Consider the following 15,425-nt stretch of genomic DNA (forward strand, 5'->3'; position numbering starts at 1 on the left):
CTTCTAGTTTACTCCCCTAAACAGAACCACTACACAGCAAATAAGAAAGAAGTTTTAATACATTTTTCCTTCTCTCTTTAGTTCTTTATGATCTGCAATATGTGCCTTGAACTATTTATGCCTAACTTCTGAAGAAAACAGGTGATGCAATACCTGTGATAAAGCCTGTAGCGCAAGTAACTGAAACATGGGTGTTGTTTAATACACATATCCATGCAGTTCCTCCTTATATTCCCAAAACACTTAGCCAACTCAACTAGTGTCGCTGAAGCCATCTGGCTGCAGATGGCTGTTGCAGTGGCACTTCCGTTGCAACTTTCACAACCACGTGAACTGTTACAGCGCCTTCAGAACAACCATCTGAGTTAGTTACATGTGGGGAAAACTAAGTCTGTAGTAGAATACAGAGGTACAGTTATACCTGGCTAAGTTGGTTTACAGTTGTGTTAAATTTGTAATTTTTCTGATGTTTGCATTTGGCTATGAATAATGAAACAGTCACAAGGAAGATGGAAAGCTCTATCAGGGAGGAGGGGTAATCTACAGGAGACAAACGCTGTAAAGCAAGTTGAGGCTCTGGTACGCCAGTCAGCTTATGGCACTACTATGAAGGAAAAGTTCCTCTTTCTCTCTTTCCCATGACATACCTTGCCATTGGTGAGGCACTGGAACAGGTTGCCCAGAGAAGCTGTGGATGCCCCATCCCTGGAAGTGTTCAAGACCAGGTTGGATGGGGCTTTGGGCAACGTGGTCTAGTGGAGGGCGTCCCTGCCCGCAGCAGGGGGGTTGGAACTAGATGATCTTTAATGTCCCTTCCAACCCAAACCATTCTGTGATTCTATAATTCTATGATTATGGGGAGAGGTGCCTTGGCAATTCTTGATGCAGGCATGAGATGCATTTCATGCTGTGCTTCCCACTTCTCTCTGTGCTACTCACACCCAGCAGCCATGCGTAACTCTTTGTGCTAAAATGGTCAGTGGTGCCCATGCTTATTCCTTACTAGGTTTTGGTGTCAACTTTCCATTTCATCTTCTGTTCTAGGCCATTTACGAATTCAAAGGAATACATTTGTTTTATTTTTTTCACTTTAGAACATATCTTAATAACCATAAAGAGTTATAGCAGTACTAGTATATTAAAGTTTAAATTCAACCACATCTTTTCTAGAAAAACTTGCTGTCCTTGAAATGTAAAACAAACCAGTGAAGTTTTAATGTCTTAGTGAGCTGCTACATCTATTGCCTTCTCCAGGTTTCTTCAGTCATTTTTCTTTTCAATCATTCTCATCACCCATCTTTCACATTTACACACAACTAAATTGCCTGTTTTCTGTACCATTTTGGCTTTTAAACTTGGCATATTCTTTCTTTATTCTTTGATACTTTTCTATCAACTGTTAGCTCTACTTCATGAAGCTTTCATGAAAACTGAGTAGCCCTAGATAGCCTTCTCTTCATGTTTACATCATTTTCTTTGTCATGAATGTAGAATACAGGTGCTAGCCTCCTTTGTTAACCAGATTTGCTACATGTTTTATTGTTTTTCATTTTATCTGATTTTCTCTCAATGCTTAACTGTTTTATCTCATCATTTTCAGATTTGCAATGACACAGCATTTGATAAGTCTCATAAATCAAGCGGTACTTAGTGCTAAATCTTCAGCAGCAATGTTTACTTACTGCTAGGTATCTTCAAGCCTTGTAATTTTCCTGGTTAAAATTTCATTTTTATACAGTTGATTAATCTGTAGCAGCTAGTTGCCTCTAAAGCTATCACTTCAATAATTCCTTCTTGAGATTATTCATGCCAGTATTTTTTTTTTCCATATTGTACTGGCGTAAGCATCGTTGCCATGAAAAATATAATTATGAGCCGTGTACAGACTGTTTCAGCCATTCCCAGTCACTGCCATTTTGTAGGTTCTTGACCTACTGTCAGCCTCATGGAAACTACAGTGTCATGGACTTGCACCAGCTGCTGCGTTTCGGGGGATTCCCTTCCACCCTTTTATGTGCTTCCCTCCTTGTGGAGATGACAAGCTAGGCCGACAGATAAGCCTCACCTTTCTCTTCCCAGCAAACTGAGAAATCAAATTTTTGTGTCTGGGGCGGCAGAAATATCTTGGCTTCCCAAGCAGCAAGTGAATGTTGCTGCTGGGTACTGAGCACTTGCCCAGCACACAAGGTGCTACTGAGTTAAAAAACTCTCTGTTTTGCCTCTGACTTAAAATGTGTAAAATTGCTTGAAAACACATTTTATCCAATGCTTTTCTTTTTGATCTTTTTTTCTCCCTTGATATATTCCTTGTGTCTGGTACAGGATTTAAAGTTTTTATGAAATTAAAAAAGGAGAGGAATATATAAAAAGATACTTTTCAGTTTAATCAGTCCTGTTATTTGAACACCTTGATCCTACTCTTGCTAGAGTGCAACCCAGAAAATAGGAAGGCAGAAGCAGGCACAGGCATGTCTGTACTCTTCAGTAATGTTTTAGGTATTCATTAAAATTTCTAAACTTAAGTTTTTAGGAGACAAAACAGGCAATTACTGTACATCAGAAATCTGAAAAGCAAATGAAAAAAATGCACAGCACAAAGACTACTGAGTAAGTATCAAAAGATTTAAAAAGTCTCAAATTCTAGAAAAGATAACAAAGGTAGGGAGGCTGCAGATTTTAACATCGCAATTCAGGTTAGATCACATCTTAGCAGAGCTCACCCCGTGATGAAAGGGATCTCACGTGTGCATGCGTACACAAGCACATTCTTATCTTCAAATCAAACAGATAAAGGAGCTGCTCCAAAGCAGTGATAGATAGCAAAATCAAATGTCTACTTTGGGAAGAAACATTCGGTCATGCCGCACAAGCCAATTCCTCTTCAGTGTCCATCCTCCCAGGGCACGAGGGGACATTGAGCAGCTACACTCTGAATCATGTTTGCATCTCTCGTGTGTGTGGCTTACCCTGTGCTCAGCAAACGTGTCCATTACACAGTGCTAGGACATCTCTGTTGCCTTGACGTAAGGAGGAGGAGTTGGACTGAAGCCTGCAACATATTTTCTCTCCAAAAAAAATTTCAGTAGTCCTGCCATCATGATGTGTTGAAATTTAGTAGTTGTGACTTCTATATTTGTACTAATCTTTGTCATTATTCTGCCTCGGTATAACTGACTTGCCAGTTAATAGTGTCTGTCTTCTTACCCTCTTGCTGTGACCATTCTTTTGACGGATTTAAAATGCTTCTGCAAAAATACAGTAGTCTTTCATCTCAGTACTTCCCACAAAGGAAGCCTTCCAAGTTATTTCCCAGCCAAGCTTATTTTCTTATACAGATTATAGCGGTTCACTGAACTTTGTCCTGCTAAGGACAAAGCTGGATTCTCAGGAGCATAGATTTGACTCCTTGAGAAGATCCATATGAGCCTATCCATACAAATTAGCCATGGAGTGAGCTGACTCAGAGGACAATGTATTTCCACTTTCTTAACTCTCTTCCACATTGTATCAGAGTACTCCTATCAGAGTATTTGACTTGCATTCAATGTATCTGCTTGTGACACACATTTTTCTTGGTTTTAGATTCTGCAGTCTTTCCATATTTCACACTGGAGATCTAGCGGGCCAGTTTCTGTAAACATACTTCTTTGTTGTCTTAATTTTTAATCTCCCTTTTAATTGTTGTTTAACCATGCAGAATTTCAACACAGGAAAAAAAGCTAAGAGCCCTGAGTTTTCATTGTAAAAGCAAACAGATTAAAGTCATGATTCTTTTACTCTTGTTCAACTTAGAGACAGGATGAATGAATCTATCTGAATTAAATTCTGCTAAGATAAAATAAAGCAAAGAGTTGCTGTTCTGGTAGAATCACTTGGGTTAATTGTTTCTTCTGCAGAATGTAGATAAGTATGAGATGCAAAAGCAAGGAGGAAATATCTGTCAGACGGAACAGAGAGAGATGTGGAGAACCATAAATAAATAATGTATGATTATGTATATGTAGTGAGTGATGCTGTGAGCAAGGTATGAAAACCATGTGTATGGCTGACAGTTAACCTATCTACCAAGTACCAAAAAGGTATTATTTTGGCTTCTTAAAAGCACAGCTTTTATGATCTTTTCCTGTCTTTCAGTTCTGAACTCTCCACACCAAAATTGAAGGAAAGAAAAATTATAATACTTTGCAGTCTGCCTTTACATGATGCAAATTATGTAGCATAAAAGCATAAATTAAATATCTGGTATTTCTCAGAGGCTTGTCCAAGTGCAGAGTTCTTCTTTATCATTTGTAGGGCTGTGAAGCCTTGGTTCCAAAACTTGTCACAAAGATTTAAACTTGGAGTGTAAATAAATGAGAAATCTTGAGCCTTTAAGTACCTTTAAAATGAAAGCGGAGGTTATAAACAGATGTGTTCCCGCTGACTGAGCAGGAGCACTCGGGGAAGATACCGTGGGTCTGCTCTTCGTTACCATCTGTCAGCGGGGAGTTACTGCCCTCACACGCGAAGTAACTGAAGGGGATTTAATTTGTTTTGAAACGAATTCTAAGTACTCGGCAGCAGTTTGTATCATATCTTAGGCAGTGCAGAGTCTGGGGGCAGGGCTGTAGCCTCTCGTTAGGGGCAGTAACTGACGGAAACCATGTGCTTTCCCGCCAAACCGCGTGTAGCGCAGTGCCTGCTCTGGAGGGCAGAGAGCAGCTTCCTCGGGCGCTTACACAACATTTATGGATCTGGGTCCTCTTAATAGGACAGTCCTCACGTTTAAGTGGATAGTAAATTCCTTAAGCTTTGTTGTCAAATTCATTCGGGGCAAATCCCTGCAAAGAGTGTATAGTGTTAAGCATTACAGAGAGGTTAAATAGTGCAGGGACAATTTTCGTGCAGGTTAAATCTTAAAACGTGTTATACAGGTAATGTTGTTTGCTCAGTTTAGTAATGAGCTGGGTAAGAGAATTGTAGATGGAATCTGGCTTTCCTATTTTCCTAATTAAAAGGAACGTATCAACATTTTAAATCCATTAAATCCAGCTACTCATTGTTTTCCAGCTCTGGGGCTAGGAGAGTTATAGACGAACTATTTTTATAGGCAGTAATGTGAAAAGTAAATTTTTGATGCTTTACAAGGAGTTCATATCTTTATAGAGTAATAGAATATAATTACATAACCTTATATATTTTACTTTTATAGTAGCCGAAATTGTGATATTTATTGTAAGCTGGATGTGATTTTTGCTTGAATTTTACTTTTTACTTCATTTCTATTCGCTCTGTTTTACTTCAGTTCTTAAAGGTAGGTTGACTGTGTTACACATCATTAAGAATAAAAAATTAACATAGCCAATATAATTTATATAAAGGTGAATGACATATATACAATATGGTCCTATTTTATAGAGTATATGCCAGATCTTCCATAAAAAAAAATATTTTACAGCTGCTCCTGATAGCTAAAATTTATTGCCATATACTTCAAGCCCATGTTTTAAACATTGTGTGCTTAATGAGCAGGATTCAGAAATAGGAATTATGTTTGATTTTCCCTGGAATGCTTTGAACTTGAAAAGATTAGACATATTAAGGGGAAAAATAGAAAGATTTGCCTGTCAGACTTCTCTTTTTTAAAAGATCAATTACATACTTAATTTAGATGACAAAGAGAAGACAGCCTCTGAGAACTGTCCAATGAAATCTTCAAGGAAATGGGGAACAATATCTCAGATTTTTTTACATATTCTTGTTATACCAAGAAGTCTCACAATTCCTTTGTTTCCTCCGAAGACTGACAGCTTCTCCAAAACAGCGCTTGCCACATCCATTGTCTGCACTGCCCTTGGTTCAGTGTCTTTTCTGATGCAGCTAGCTCCACAAATAAGCAGACCAACTATTTCCCCATTCCACATGGGAAAAATTTCATCCATATAATAAGAGAGTCAGCATTAAATTGATGCCTCTTCACCTGCTGTGCCTTTTTTGTCTTCTTCATGATCTTATCAGTCTAATATAAGGCAGCACTATAATTAACATTTATGCATTTTAAGATATGTTTCAATACCAATGAAAAAAGTAGTGGATATGGACACGTACAATTTACATCACCAGCTGTATTTGCTGTGGGTGCACAGACTTTGGTAGCCTGTGTAATGCTCTCGTATTGGCATCTAGGGCAATGTAACAATCAAGAGAAGACTGAGAATGCAATAATCGGACGTATCAGCTGGGCTGCTTTTGTTTCTCTAAGCAGCCTGTCTGTCAGGGCAAGGTCAGATTTTTTTCCCAGATTGACTTTTTTTCCAAACTGAACTCCCTGAAGCTGCTGAATCTCTCTTGTATTTGTTCTTCCTCTGACCTTCTAAGATGCCAGTTCTCCTGCAGACTGCAATAAGTTCTTGTTTTTCAGAATATTCTCCACCTGTCTTGGCACATTTCTTGTCCTGAGCAATTTGTTTAGTTTTTACTTACTGAATCATGACTATGGATTATTTCACCTATTCTTCTCCTTATTGAATCCCTTTCAATGGTTTGTTTTGTTGTTGGCTTGTTGTTTTTTTTCTTGTGTGATATTAGCTGCAGTCATTTCTGTGTTGCACACCAGTTCTGTGATATCCTTATCTTTAGATCTTCAATCCTGAGAACTAATTTGTGTGTATATTATGCTTAGGGGGTCATAGATTCTAAGGGAAACATAAAATGAATTAACCGAGTACTGTATAAATGTCAGTAACATTGCATTTAGACTTAAGTAAAGATTCTAACCAATAGGTTAGGAATGATCTATATTCATTTTTCTTACTTCTCATTTTCTGATTTAAAAGTCAAACTTCATGACATGAATTACAATTTCAAATATGATGTATAGGCTTGGCAGCCTTTTGCATGCTATATGTTTGTTTTGAATTTCAAGTATTCATCAGACAATTTTTTATATAAGGAAATCTATGGCTAGATAATTTAAGAAAAACAAACCATAAAAAAATGCATCACAACACCTCTGAATGAATTGCTTTTCTTACAAGTAGTTTTGATGAGACAAGCATTCATGTTTTTTCCATGGCAATAGAGCTCAGAAGATGAGATTATGGTAAAACACAACAGAGAGTCATTATCAAGTAGCACTCTTTATATAACCAGCCCAGCGCAGACACCAAACACTGCCTGCAGCCTACTGAGAAGTGTAGTGAGTAGAGGTCAAACTTTGCTACCTGACGCCTACTCACTCTGTGTGTCTAGGTTCTCCCTCCTCTCTTCCAGCAGGGCCAAAATTTGTTTACGTAAATGCTGTATGTAAGTGTCAGGTTGGGGATTTGGCGGGGGGGCACAAACTCACTTAATACAGCAATAAATTACTAAGAATGCAGGTTGCTGTAAATATGCGTGAAGTTGTTGGTATAAGTTTTATTCTTCGCTTCCATACTTCACGCTTTATGATGTGAAGTTACACGCTATTATGTTAATGAAATTGTATGGTAAATTAGTGTGTGTGGGGTTAACATTCACATTTGAATTTTCATGCAAGAGATAAAAGTTGTATAAAAGATTTCAATATCAAAAACCGTAATAGTTCAGTCTCATTCAGGTATTTTGTATTTATCTAGACATCTGCTAGAAAACTTTCTACTATTTTAGCATTTAAGTAGAAAAAAGGGCTTTAAATATCTAGCTAGTAAATAGCCCAGATTGCCTTTTGAATTTCAATGTGTACCTGTCTCCTGTTTTTCCTTTGCAAGATGCTTTTTCTGTTCGCTACTGCAGAGCTAATATAGGAGTAGAGGGGCAGAAATACATTTTTCTGTGCTTCATTTTTAACAAAGTTAATTCCATTTTTTCACTTACAAGCTATATTATTGGAGAAAATGTTATAAAACTCAGCGCTTGAGGGTTATGACATCCCACATGAAGCATACTAAGAAAATTTGCTAGAGAAAGAGGTTACAGGCACAGAGTAAAAATTTAAGATCTAGCTAAAAAAAAAAACAGTGTTTGACTTGGGAACAGACGACTTCATACAAATATCTCAACTGTTTCACCAACATGAAATACCATGTTAAGATTTTAATCACAGTCCAAAGCATTTCTAGTTGAGACATGGGTGTAATACTTTGTTCATAATTAGGAGATGCCTTTGCAGCAGGAAATATCCCATAAACATCTCAAGGAGATGGGAGTTACAGAGGATATGGTCATACAAATGTATTGGTTTTGTTCCAGTATTTTAGCTGTTGTGACCTGAAAATGTGGAATAAACAAATATAAGGAAGACAAATTAAAAAGTATTAAATTTCAATTTAATAAAAATACTGAAATACTAAAATAAATTTTGTTTCCAAGCAGTATTTTCCAATCAACCATCTGCCATCCTGGAGGTTCTATAAACAAACTGATATACACTTTAACATTGCAAAGAATGTGACAAAAAGCTAATGGATTTTACTGCATACTGAAGTGCAGAAAAGCTGCACCTTCATTAGAAAATCAGGAGCTGCATGTGTCCTCCCAGATCAGTGATTTTTATCTACTATTTCATCTTCAATTTAACTCTGCTTAATTGCATTTAGCTGTAGGACTTCATCAATGGCAAGGCTGTTGGCTGACCTCACCTACACATCTTTTAGAAAACATAAAAAAAGTTAAAGCAATTGGAAATACTGCTAGATACTAGCAACAGCAGCAGCAGCAGTAAACAGATTACAGCCATAGAGAAGACTGTAAATGTCCCTAAGGAAATCTGTGTATAATTTAGTTTCAGATATAACCATAGAGATAATAGCAATATGAGGTAAACTCATAGGCGAATCGTCCCTCAACGAAAACTTCACTTGAAGGTTTAAAAATGCAAATTTGATAGGAATCTTAAGGTTAAAATAACGTATTATATGCACATATATGCATTCTATTACTCCTGGGACTACCTCTGCCCAAACAGTTAAGGAACGATTTGAAAAGTGTTTAAGGCAAAATTCCTATCAGTGAGGGTTTTTTAACCATGTTTGCTGAGAATCCCTGGAATCTATAAATCATGTCCTGACTTTGATAAATGTGATTAAACAGCTAAACTTAGAAAAGTTCTGAAGTAAACAAGCCTACATTTATGATAGGTTTTCTTACATCTTGATTACAGTTTTGCATGTCATTAATTTGCCCTTCATTTAGTTATGTGTTTAAAAGCATCCTCTACTTCCATTTTATCACCAGCTCCAGCCGTACTGCAGTTGCCAGTTTTACTGAGCAAATTTCATTAGTATGTGGGAAGTTCAAATGTGAAATATTTTTCTGTATATTTATCAGCTTTTAGCAACAGCAGTGATGTTCAATTATTTTTTATTGCTGTGTTTTGCTGAATCTCGTCTATCAAGTTATTGAATATTAGAAGTTTGCTTTCACGACACAATGTTGATATTCAGTGTGTCTTTTGTAAGACAATGTAGTTCAAGTTCATTTGAAAATCATTCTGAAATTAAGCAGTTTAAAACATAAAACTGAACTCTGTAGCTGAACTATCATTCAGAGATATTCAACAACCCAAACCTATAGGAGTTTGGATATTTTTTTAAAATCTAAATCTCACAATGCTAGTTTCAGTAGGTATAGAGAGCTTGCATTTATAATTTAAAAATTACTGTGTTTTGTGAAAAGAAACCCCATGATTTTCATAATTGCCTTTGATGTGAAGCACAAAAGAAAAGCTGGCTCTAAGTGACAGCCATATTCAGTACTTTCAGAGATGACTGAAAAGCATATCAGACAGCTCTGAATTTTGTTGTTTCTAGATGGTATCTTTATCCTGAAGTATGCCCAAACTAAACTTACACCAACTACCCACCTGAATGATCTTCAGTTTCAATGTTTGAGGTTTGTTTTTGTTGGGGTTTTGGTTTTTTGTTGTTGTTTTTTTTGTTTTGTTTTGTTTGGTGGGGGTTTTGGGGGGGCTTTTTTTTTTGTGAACACTATTTAGAAATTAGCCAAAAAAAAAAAAAGAGAAGGAATATTCAACCCATGACAGACCATTTGGTCTGTCCACAACAAAGGAAAACATATTCAACAAGCTGATGCTGTACTGATGTGCAGCAGTAACAACGCAAAGCAAAGGGCTTGTCACAGTGAGGGAAATGGAGTTTAAAGGCATTTTTTTGTTTGAAGGAGAAAATTCTTGTTTGAAACGGGTTTCCTTTGAGGTCATAGCAAGTTTCTTGATCAGTTACAGATAATATATTTCAAAACAAGAAATTGGAAGAATGACACTTTGAACATCAAATAGCTGGATGTTAGAGAACAAGTCTTAGTTGCTTAACTTCTTCAGTCCCTCAGACATGAGGAGCATATCAAAATGACTTGTTTAAGACTTTTGATTTCCAGTGATGTATTTTCTTTGAAGCTTATCTGCTACTTCTTTCCTTACATGGGATTCTTTTTTTTTTTTTTTTTTTTTTTTTAGGACTGTCCTTGATAAAACAAAACAAATCCCTCCTCTGACACTGTTCAATATCCAGAACGTTGCCCTCCTTTTTCCTGGAATTCATGTCTGTTTCCAGTCCATGGTTTTTTTCCCTGTCCAGTCTTTTCTAGCATCTGTACCCTTTTCTCACTAAAAAAAACTCTTAATAAAATCGCTAACAATTTCCTGTCATCCAACTCTCAGAATCTTTTCAGTGTTCACATTCTTCTAGGTCATTCCATCACTTTCAACAAACCATCTTCCTACTGTCCTTTCTTGTCCTCTCTTGGCTTGTTGTCAGGGTTTGCCTTGTAATAATTTGCCATTCATTTTTTCTGCATCTTCCCTTGCCTTCTAATGCTCCATTTGCAGACCCAGTCTTCCCACTGCCTCCAGCCCATCACCCTCTTTACCCTACTTTGTCTTAGCACTGCTTTTAGTCTTCAGTTCCTGGGCATATCCTAACAGCAACCCCAGCACCTCTCCTTTCGGAGTTTCATTTCACTTAGTTGTGCTGATGACTTCTGAATGCAACTTCTTAATTACAGATTTCTTTCCACTCTCCCTTAGACTGTTATTAAGTCCCAAGCTCAAAAAGACCAAAATAGGTGCTTTCTTTCAACCTTCAGTGTTTCTGTGTTGACATTTCCACTATTTTACACAATGTCTTCCTGCCTCCGTTACCTATCCTTTCAGTCTCCTACATGCACTTTATGCCTACTTTAGTAGTGTTAGTGTTGCTTAAAATATTTTATCTCCTTTTCCTGCACCAAACAAGTATATTTTTTCTTTATGATTTCTGCTTAAAATTGTCATCTTCTTCTGAGAGATTTTACCTCAGTCACTCTAATTAGCAGTAATCTAATTCAGCCTCAGCTATTACTTGCTCATTAAAAGATGCTGTGTTCACTGTATTAACAATACATATAAAATGAATTATAGCAGCCCAGAGTACTTTGTTGCATGAATGACATGTGAGAAGAACTTAGAAATTGTTTGTGGCACTGCTGCGCTCTCCATCACCTAACTTCAGAGTACATTTTGGAGCATCTTTTTTCCTTGGTTACATACCACTGTATCAGTTTTACTGTACCTCTGCACAAAAGACAGATACTTTTCACATTCTACCTGTTCATGTGGATTAACAGAGAATTTTAAAGAACAACAAAAATACTCTTTTCTTATGCAAGTGGCTGACCTATCTTGAAGAAGACTGAGGTGATCTAGATCCACATGCCAGCAGGCTCCATTAACTTAAACTCCCTTGAATTCCTTGTCCATCAATGCTGGCAGGGGCTGACATTGCCAGAAATATCTCAAATTCTTTTCTCTGTTCCAGATAAATTCCATTAATTCCATAAATTCTAAACCTTCGTAGCCTCACAATATTGGGAAGCCACCAAACAGTGTCAGTTTGTTAACACGCATCAGCTCCATGTTTGTTAAATACTCTTTGCTTCTGGCTCCCTCCGAATTCCAACTAGTTGCTAAAGTTTTTCCTACTGAGTGGAAGAGGGTCTTTCTGCCTCTTTGTGTTCTGCGATAATGTACCATTGGGAAGGTACTGCAGAAATATCAGTCCTGAGACCATTGACTCTCAAGGGTAACAGGCTGTCATGCAGCGGTAGCACATAAGCATACTAGTATTCTCTGCAAAAAATACAATCAGTTGTTGACATTTGCATTTTCAACATAAATCCCTGCTCTGAACACCCCTTTGATATGAGTAGTGGTGCTCACAGAAGAAGGTCTTTGATGAGAACATCATTCAGTGGTTATCCAGTGACTCCTGCGTGTACCATGCAGCAAGAGGGAAACAAGTTCTGATCGCTAGCAAAAAATCTTACAGACTCAGTAGACACAACCGTTCTCAGTCAAATTTATATATTTTCCTGTATTTCTCTTTTGTGCAATACAATGAAATTCCAGCCATCTTGAGCAGAGCTGTGTGCAAGTACAGTAGCTTGCACAATAGCCAACAACTCAAGGGCAAAATTGGCCAGGCCATTTTAAACCGGCACAAAGGCATACCAATAGACTGAGAGGGGCTTTCATACTAATGCTGCTGGAAGAAAGTTTGACTACTCATTAAACCTTAGTCTATCATGAATGAGAATTTATAAAAATGTTTCAGCAGCTCTTCCTCCTCACACCAGTCGCATTTCCAGTCATCTTGCACTGAAACCGTGGCGTAGCATAAAGACAAATCAAGTTCTTCACCAGCTCAGCTCTTCACAAGAGAAGGCAAGTTTCCTTTCTGTTAATACAGCGTGCAACACAATGGATGTCAACTCTAAATTAGGTTCTCTAAATGGTACTACAATGGAGATATTTAATAATAACAATTAGTCTGAATAATGTACTCTAGGCAGCTGCCTGTGATGCTTTTCATTGCAGTATGCTTTCCTCATTGCAGTCAGTACTACTGAAACGCCTTTAGCAAAATAGCACCTACTTCATATGCTCAGACAATTCCCCAAAATTAGAAATGGTAGTTGCAACTTTTTCCCCTTCTCACGAGAAATCTATGCTCATGATTTGCAAGGGCCTGGTGCATTACAGAAGAGATTACCACTACTGTTTATGCTGCTTTTTCTAAACACCATCTACTTGGCCCAGAACTTGGCAATTGGCAGGTCACAGCAATACCCCACCAACCCAAACCAGAATCATATCCTAGCACCCACTCAATTTCTTGTCCTCAGCTTGTATTTTTAAATTCTTCAAAAACACAAACTCTGTTTTCCAAATACTAACTGGGTTTCTGAGCAGGTATTTCTCTGAAAAGTATTTTATTTTTCCCGGCAGCATTGGCACTTGCATTTCCCCATTACTGGAATCGGTGTTCATTTAGCATGGCTTAATTACAGTTCTAAGCTCTGCTGTACCTTTTCCTATACTGTTAGCCTTGGAAACCTCTTTATTCCACCTTGGTATTAAAAGGAGAGCCTGCTTTCAACTCCAAGTCAAGCTATGGTTGTATTATTCTAAAGCTTCCTTTGAAAAACAAAAACAAAAAAACCCAAAATCCTCATCAGTGGTAATTAATTGTGACAGTGTGGGCTTTGTAGCAATTCACAAACCTGTACTTTGTGCATCAGCATTCCTTATTATTCTAATTAAAGTGGAACATTGTGCCCTCGCCAGTCATTAATGGGTTTTCATTTTGTAAATGACATTTGCAAAAGTTAAAACGGGCAGTTCATATGAAGTCCACAGGCAAGAGTGTTAAAATTAGCATCACCATAGCAACAGTCTTCCATCATTAGTATTCAGGGCAACAGTAAATGTTTTGTTGTGCTTTTGTTTCCAAAAAAAAGATTTTTCTTTATTTGTCATTCATAAATAGAAAAGGCTCAAACCCATATATTTCAGGTAAAATAATTATATTCATTTGGATGTCACTGTTTCGAGAATTTCTCAGGTTTTTCAAGGTATTTATTTTTCAGGAGAGAGACTGAATTTCACGATCTCTACGGCTGTGTATGTCTAACCTCCTGAGCGACATTTATTCATTACCAGCCTGCTACTCAACAGTACAGTTTTATATGAAGTCTGTCACTTCTACTCAAGAATCTGTACCAAGTAGCAGATTCTGCGGAGAATCTGTAAAAGATGCACGCACAGTGAAACATGGTCAATCCCCCATTAAGTGGACTGTGCATCTGCTCATGGCTGGCTATTTATATATTCTTTTTCTTTTCCTCTCTGGAATTGAAATATAAACGCATACATCATCTCTAGTGAAACAATATTCAAATATCATCTTGTCTCACACAATTTAGAATTGACGAGAGAAGAAAAGGGTGCTCCCCCTAAAGGAAACCAAGGTAGATTATGAGTGTATTCCAATGTCCTTTATTAGAGGAGGTGATGCTGGCTACTTTTTTTCTGAAAGTTTAAAGAGGACATAATTGTCTGGGAGCATGTTGCAGCAATACTTTGCAGTTCAAGAAACAGTTTAGCACCACATCTCCTAAATGCCCCCTGAGGCATCCTGTTTTCATACGTCTTGTTCAAGCAAAAGCATGCAATCAATACAGGAGAAGCAATCCTCTAGAAACAAATATTTTGTGTGCAGACAGAGAGGGGTTAAGACAAGAAAAGCAAAGGGAAAGATGTTGAGGAAAGTAGATGATGAGCAGGGCGAGGTCAGTAGGACTACTGTTTTAATTTGATATCTCCTGGCTTGTCAGTAACGGGCACAGATCAGAAGTAACTAAATGTTCTCTAGCATGATTTCTCTGGGTTTTAATTTGGCATGGGAAGGTTCCATCTTTCTTCTTCATATTCTTAAAATACTTCATTTTGCAGATTTTTGCAGAGAAGTGTCTTTAATGAGTAAACATGCTTTAGCGCGTTGCAAAAGCTGGGGGTATAATCCATTCCGTGAAAGATATTCCTGTATTTTAATACATGAGGCACATTTTCATACAGTGATTGCCTTGCTAGTACCTCCGCTTGTAGCGCTGATTAATTTTTCAGCTAGTAAGACCTGCAGAATTGGAAAACCTGTAAAAATGGTGAATGCATATGTACCTGAGGAAAATCATTCTCAGGTTAACTAAAAACTATCCATGGTGGATTGACCGATGACATTTGGCGCTTGGCACTTGGAGAGCTTTAAATCAGAAGGGGACTGCTATAACTCGGAGGTTCTGAAACACCTACATATACGTTCATTTGTTCAACTACTTATTTTCTTCCTTTTACAGAAGCACCTTCTTGCTAGGTCACGTTAATTTTTCCTCTATGCTGATTCATTCTACTTTTTTTGACTTTTTTGCTGCTGGTCAGATGCTTTCTGGGAGATTCAGCATGCTAAAGCAGTTCATTTTCTCTCTTTTAGACTTCTGTCCCCTACTGCAGTGAAGATACTTACTTACTGAACTGTAATATTTTGCAGAATTTTGCCATTTGATCTTCCTAGATAAATTCAGTGGTGAAGTGGAGCATCATAAAAGCTGAATAATTTTCACTGAATCTGGAATTC

General features: G+C 37.5%; 1 protein-coding gene across 10 annotated transcripts in view; it reads left to right on the top strand.

The window, feature by feature from the left end:
- Nucleotides 1–15,425, top strand: part of DMD (dystrophin) — a 1,320,554-nt gene that overhangs the window by 1,208,137 nt on the left and 96,992 nt on the right. The window lies entirely within an intron of this gene.

This window comes from Balearica regulorum, chromosome 1 (assembly GCF_011004875.1).
Source record: "Balearica regulorum gibbericeps isolate bBalReg1 chromosome 1, bBalReg1.pri, whole genome shotgun sequence".
Classification (NCBI taxonomy): Eukaryota; Metazoa; Chordata; class Aves; order Gruiformes; family Gruidae; genus Balearica; species Balearica regulorum.